Below are 7,304 nucleotides of genomic sequence, written 5' to 3'. Positions count from 1 at the left end.
GGGGCGGGGTCAATCCTGCTCTCCATTGGGTGTCGACGGGGTAACGTTGTCTTGGATCTCTCCCTCCTCCTCCCTTCTTTAGCAGGCCGCGCTCGCGTGCAACGCCCCGCCCACCTCGCCCCACACTTCCCTGCTTTCGCTCGTCGCCTTGGCTTGCTGAAGTAGAAGAGGGGGGCGGGCCTGAGGAAAAGATGCTGCGCCGGCCGCGCGCGCGCAAAAGCTGAGTGAAACTACAGCGCGTGCGCGGGTTCCGCAGCGCCACGCGCTCTCCTTTCCTTTGCACCCTGTCTGGGAGGCAGGCTCCTCCCGGTCCCTCGCAATGCGCGTGCGCCGTGGAATCCCTTCCCTTCCTTTCCCAGGCCTGAGTTCGCCTCAGCGAACTCCCGCTTCTTCGCTGTCGCTCCGCATGGGGATTTCACGTGCGCCGAGCCTATCGCGGAGGCGGGGTCTGGTCTGGTCGCCTTTTCGAGGGCGCAGGTTGGTGGTTTGTGGGAGGCCACGACACAGTTTTAATTGCTGGCGCAGACTATTGAGGCGCGTCCCTTTTTCACTCGGGTGCCGTAGCGCCTGTCGGGAAGCCTGGAGCGTGGGCGCGCAGACAAAGCTACCACCCAAAAGTTTTGGCTGCCGGCTGGAGTCTTGCTGGCGGAGAATGAATTCACAGAGCCCTCACCGGGGTTGTTTGGCATCCGGAATCTGCTTGCTGTCTGCGCAGGCACCGAGCAACCACTCTCGGGTGGTTTTGGTCACGGCTACTCTTGTAGAATTCTCTTTCAGGTTTTAGACTAAAGGTGTTATTCCTTAAATCATAGTCTGTGGCGGTAGGGAAGTGCATAGAATGAGGTGGTCCTTCTGTTCATGAGAGAACCAAGTCCTTAAAAAGTCTGGTGTAAATGTCACCTCTGAAACCTCATTCTGGGCCCCTTACCTCAAGCACTCAACTCTGACTCGCTCTTTCCTGCCCGAGTCTGTTTTTGTTGTCAGTGAGTTCCCTTACGCCCACCTCAAGAACAACCTGCTGTGAACTACCGGTGTGATGAGTGAATGAAGGTGTATTAGTAACACTTTGGGTCTTATCTTGAGGAACCGGTGCGATGGAGGAGAGACATGGACAAGCAATGGGGACGTGTGACAGCAGCTGAAGTACTTATTAGGGAAACGGCAAGTGGTCCATTTAAGCTTTAAGTAGTCAGCACGAGCAAAGTTTGGAAGACTAGGTTAGTAATCTTCAGTGAACAGATAGGCTTCGACTTAATACTCCCCACCACTGAAGATTTTACAGCGGCAAATGACAGGATGAAAACTTCTCTAGAAAGATTACCAGGGATATTAAGGATTGGAGTGAGAAAAGAATGGAAAAGAAATTAATAGGTTACGGTATTTGTGGAAGAAATTAGGAAACTTAGAACTAAGTGGCATTAGAACAGTGGTCTGCAAGCTTTTCTATAAAAGGCCAAACAGTATTTTAGGCACTATCTTTCATATTTATTCCTCTGTGTTATAATAAAGCAATCACAAAGATACTCAAAGGAATAAGCATGATTATATTACAATAAAACTTATTTATGGACAATGAAATTTTAGGTGTCATGAAATACTGATTTTTTTCCAACCATTTCAACATTTTTTTTTTTTAAATTTCCAGAAGTATTGGAAGAGTTTATAGGCCATAGTTTGGCTTACCCCTGCTTTAAAGGTATGTTCTTGAGGCAGAGTGAACAGTGTTTAGTTGGGAAAAGTAAGTGACCCTGTAATCTAGCCTCCAATCTAGAATACTTCTAGAACTGAAAGGGGGCACTCTACACCTGGAGAACAGGATTAAAATTAGATTGTCCCAGGCAAATCTGAGTGAATAGTCACCCTGAGGTTAATGGTTAAAAGCCAAAACCGCTTGAGGTCTTGGTAACAGGAAATGCCAATGATGGAAACAGGACGATTGGGAAGAAACTGGTTTTGGGGAGAAGATGGATGCATGTAGCTGTAGCAGGTGTCATACAGTTGGGATGACATCAACAGCAAGAAGAAACTACCTCAGAGATTTCATAGCAGGCCCCTACTTATATGTTATTCACCAATGAGTGGGTCACTATTCCCTGAAACAGTAACTGACAAGGAGCTTGGGACTACCATGACTGGTAAGAGTTTATCTAGCTTTTGGCAGTGTTCATGCAGGACTTTGGCATGCATTGCTGGACATTTAGCATCTCTGGTCTCTTCCCATTAAATGTCAGCAGCACACCTCTGGCACTGGGGCACTAAAAAACCAACCCTCTTCCCACCCCACACACTCCCTAGAAAGATGATGCTAGTTGAGTGATTAAACCAGTTGGTTTAAACCAATCAGGATTTACCTTGGAGCTCAATCATGTATGTGTAGATTTCTTTTCCCTGATGGTTTGGAGGGAAGAGAGGAATTGAGCAGCCCTGAAGTTCTGTTGTCAAGAAAGAAGGGTGGGGAATGTTGGGTAGATAACCAACCTTGTCTGCCATGGAAGTAAAAATTAAAAAAAAAATTTTTTATATCCATGATAGCATAAATATCTCAACTCCACACTTGAAACTCTCTCCCCCCCCCCACTTTTTTTTTTTTTTCCCTCCAGTTCTCTGAGCAACTTATTCTAATCCTCCTGAACTGGTTTTTAAGGGAGTTCTCCCCCTAGCCCCCAGCAGGTAACAAATTCTCCCAGTAGGAGTATCCTACTCCTGCTTTGAACACTGTAATTTTCTCACTGATGGCTTGCTCTGTCTTTCCCTTCCTTGTTCCACCTGAAGGGACTAGTTCTTTATACTGAATTCCTTTACTTAGGCACCCTGTCTTCAGTGGTGCTCAGCTATTTAAAGGAAACAACTCAGAAATCTCAGCTGGCAGTCAAAGTTCTCCATAAATCCACAAATGGCTTCCCTGTCTTCCCCTTCTGCAGCAAACCTAATCTATTTTACACATAACTTTTATTAATTGATGTGTTTCCCTCTATATCTAGTCCTGTTCTCCCATTTGCTAAATTTATTCCCCACTTCAAGACTTTACTCTCTTTCTCACTAAGAGTGCCCTTCGTTTTCCTTTCCAACCATCCAAATTCTATTATCTTTCATTTACTTCTCTAGTTCTACCTCTGTCCCAGGCCTGTGACTATACCAGCTCACATTGATCTCTGAATATCTACAAATTCCTTGCCTATACCATCCATTTTATGTTTTTTGTTCTTTTATGTTCTTTTTGACATTTTATGTTCTTATTTTATGTTCTTTTTATGTTTTATGTTCTTTTTGACTGTTCTGTTCTTGAAACTCTCCTTTGGATCCCTAAATGTCTCCTTTTGCCTCTGTAGATGTTTCTTTTCTAAATCCTTTCTACCTCCTTTTCTTCCTTATATTCATCCCTACCTTGCCCAGAGGTCATCTACAAGCATCTCCTATTATCTGTGTTCTTTTCTTCTCTCCTTACTCTTTTTTTCTTGACATTTTATTTACTTAGTGATTTACTTGTCTTCTCTATGGGTGTGTACCTCTTCAGCCCAGACCTTTCTCTGGGAGGTAATAGTACTAACCACCAAATATTTCCATTTCTTTTTCCATACACATAGTAGACTTGCATTTCCCTACTCTTTTGAACTCAGTGTGGCCAGTGCAATGTGATTAGAAGTGGCCTGTGTCACTTACAAGTAAAAGCTTTAAGAATGCACAATTTCTCATACCCTCTTTCCTTTTGGCACAGTGAAGGGATGTTTTAGTTATCTGTTGCTGCATAGCAAACCATCCCAAATCTTAATGACTTAAAACAGTAACCGTTTTTACTATTGCTAATGGTTTTGTGGGTTGAATGGGCTCATGAGCACTTGTCTGATCTTGTTTGGGATCTCTTGTGATTCCAGCCAGGTATTTTCTGGGGCTGGAGTACTGAGGAGGCTTGCATGGGATGCTGGAATGGCCAAGCCTTTCTTCTTCACATTGTTATCCCAGGGCCTTCGCTTCACATGGCTTCTCCAGCAAAGTAGCGTGATTTCTTCATGGTGGTTCAGGAGTCTCAGAAGTGTAAAAGCTTCCAGGTCTTGTAAGTCTTAGGCATAGAAATAACACATTCTGTTGGTTAAAGCATTCACAGGGGCAGCTCAGTTTCAAAGGGTGGAGAAAACAAGCTCCACCTCTTGATGGAGACTGGGGAGAAGAGTGACAAAGAATTTGTGGCTTTCTTTTATTTGTCATCCTAACAATGTTTCAGATAGTGGCTGCTTCTATCAGTGAGGGTCCTAGAGTCAGGACAAAGTGGAAAAGAGCCCTTAGCTAACATACGCAGTAGTATAAATGAGAAATACATCTCTGCTTTTCTAAACCACTGAGATTTTTGTAGTTGTTTGCTAGCAAACAAAGCCTAATCTACACTAATACAAAAATTGGTACTGGAAGTAGGGCACTGCTGCAACAAAAACCTAAAATATGTGACCTATCTATATACATATATGTTACAAATATTAGTGGTTGGTCATTAGGCAGCATCCAGCTCTGACCTGCTTATGAATCTCCCAGCAAATCTAGCTCAGAAATTTGTGCTCAATAAATATTTCTTAAATAAGGGAGGCTATTCCTTATAATTCTGTTCTATTTCTTTATTTTAGGGGAAAATACTTCTACATCAGATGTTTCTTGAAGTATAGATTGGGTGCCACTATCATAACTCTCAATACTCTATTCCAGTGCCGCTAGCAAGTTTCCTGATGTGCAAGTTTGGTGTGTGCAGCCCACCTTCTCCCTTTCCCCTTTCCCAGGCCTCCCACAGAAGGTGTGCTTTCTGCTCTGCTACTTCAGAATACCATAGATTTCACAGGGCCCTGCCTATGCCAGGGGATGTTTGGGGTAACCTTAACAAGATAGGCCCTTTGGGGAAAGGGGAGCTTCAATTTTGGGAGCTAAGTTCATTGCTGGGGAGTGACAAAACCTTTTGTTTGAACTTTAATTCACAAGATCATGAAATTTCAGTGTGGGACAGTAATAATTTTAGATTTCATGAGAAGTTGGTACTGATTATTTTGGGCTATGACTTAGAAGAACATAATTCAATATCTAAACTTTTCATTTCTCCCTGGAAAATTGGTATTGGGGAGGGTCATAATCAAACTGAGCACATCTTTTTGGTTTTTAATTTTTAGAGAATATTTTGATGTTATTGTTTGACCTTCTTTTAGAACTTCTGTTAATGTTGAAAAAGGTAAGGGGACATAATTTGAGATGGAATAGAATAGGTTGTCAATTATAGCCTTGGGATCAGAACAGCAGTAGAGCTGATTTAGGGATATGCTGTTGTGTCCCATTCAGGGCATTCTGGGAACAAAATCTACACTTTACCAGTGACCCCAGGAGACCTCAAAAGAGAGATGAACATTCTATTTGGAGAAATGACCTTATGAAGGTGGGAGCAGCACTGCCCTGATGCTGACTTTTTAATCCAAGGAGGATAACCATATCCCAAGTGGATCTCTGTGGGTAAGCTGAAGGGGTTAAGGCAATAGTCTCCATACATTTTGCTGACATACCCCTAAATATTAATTTTTAAGTTGACATGTAAAATTTTTTTGTCCCAAGTTTAGTTGCAAAAGATGTAATTTCTGGTTAAAGTAAACACAAATATTTTAAAATAAAAAGGGTTGAAATACATTTAATGAAATTCCATAGAAATCAATTACTCATCATCATCCATTTTTACAGAAATTTACATTATTTTTTTCTCTGTGAGTTTGTATTTTCATTTTACTTCCCCACAAAAATTTAAAAAATATATTTTATGTCCAAATATATTTTATTGCTTACCTTATCATTCTTTTCTGCAATAAAAATTTGTTCATAATTTAAACAATTTTCTATTAGCAAAAGCTTCTGTCAAAAATTTCTTTTGGATTGAATTATAATTACAATTATTAGTACATAAGTGTAACTACATTATAAATTATACATCATTACTAAAGAGAACTAAAATTTTATTGGAAATATGTCTCTACAAAACGGTTGGAGCTTCCTCCTCCCCTACCGCCACCAACCATTAGTTCATGAATGTCATTTTTATTAGAGACAGACTAGGAAATGACAGGAAAAAAATGTTTTTTTTTTTTGGTATAAAACTATTAGGTAGAGGGGTTACCAAAAATGATTAAATAATTATTTTTAAATGCATTATTTGTAATAGAAAACTATATATCTAAATCTACATAAAAGATAGGGATGAATAATGAGGTGAGATGGTTAACAAGTGACAATGACATCGGCGGGAGTAATGATTATAGATTACTATATTCAGTAATTGTTAGGTGAAGATTAATGAAAATATTTTCTCAAGAAAATACAAAACATTGACTTATCTCTGATACGTTTCTTTTTTTTTTTTTTTAAAGATTTTATTTATTTATTTGACAGAGAGAGAGATCACAAGTAGGCAGAGAGGCAGGCAGAGAGAGAGGAGGAAGCAGGCTCCCTGCAGAGCAGAGAGCCCGATGCGGGGCTCGATCCCAGGACCCTGAGATCATGACCTGAGCCGAAGGCAGCGGCTTAATCCACTGAGCCACCCAGGTGCCCCAGATACATGTTTCTTTTACATGTAACATTGATCTGTTGATGGAAATTTGGAATATTTTAACATCTTTTTCCTTGAAATCATCTGAAATATGTAACTGAGGCATAGAATGAGCCTTTACATCAAGTTCTTTCTCAATACTGAGCGGGTGTGTCTTGTAGTTGACTGGTATTTACCAGAATGTTTTCCACAAATCATCCATACTTGAATTCTGAGATAGATATATGAAATCTTGCTGTGAGTTTGTTACCCAGTTGAAGTAGGGCTCAACCTCCTTCAGTATTTCTCTTGACTATCTCAACAGTATTCTTTGGCATTATCGGGGAATGGAAGAGGAAATGGCAGTGGACAAAAATTATCATAACTCCTGCCATCCCACTCTACAATGTAGATAAAACTTAGAACACCACAGCTGAGTCTGGGTGGCTTAGTTGGTTGAGTGTCTGACTCTTGGTTTCAGCTCCAATTATGATCTCAGGGTCATGAGACCAAGTCCTGCATCAGGTTCAGCATGGAGTCTATTTGGGATTCTCTGCCTTTCCCTATGCCTTTCCCCTGTGCATGCTCTCTGTCTCTCAAATAAATAAATAAGTAAAATCTTTAAAAAATAAAACTCAGAATACCCCAACACAGACCAAAATACCCAATTTCTAGCACCATGCTTCTCTTAACAGAATATGTATAAGATAAGGAAAATCAGGAAATCTTCCTATAGGTTTATCTTGCCTTGATTAAATTAAATATT

Source organism: Meles meles, chromosome 2, assembly GCF_922984935.1.
Source record: "Meles meles chromosome 2, mMelMel3.1 paternal haplotype, whole genome shotgun sequence".
Taxonomy (NCBI): Eukaryota; Metazoa; Chordata; class Mammalia; order Carnivora; family Mustelidae; genus Meles; species Meles meles.
This window is presented reverse-complemented; position numbering follows the sequence as displayed.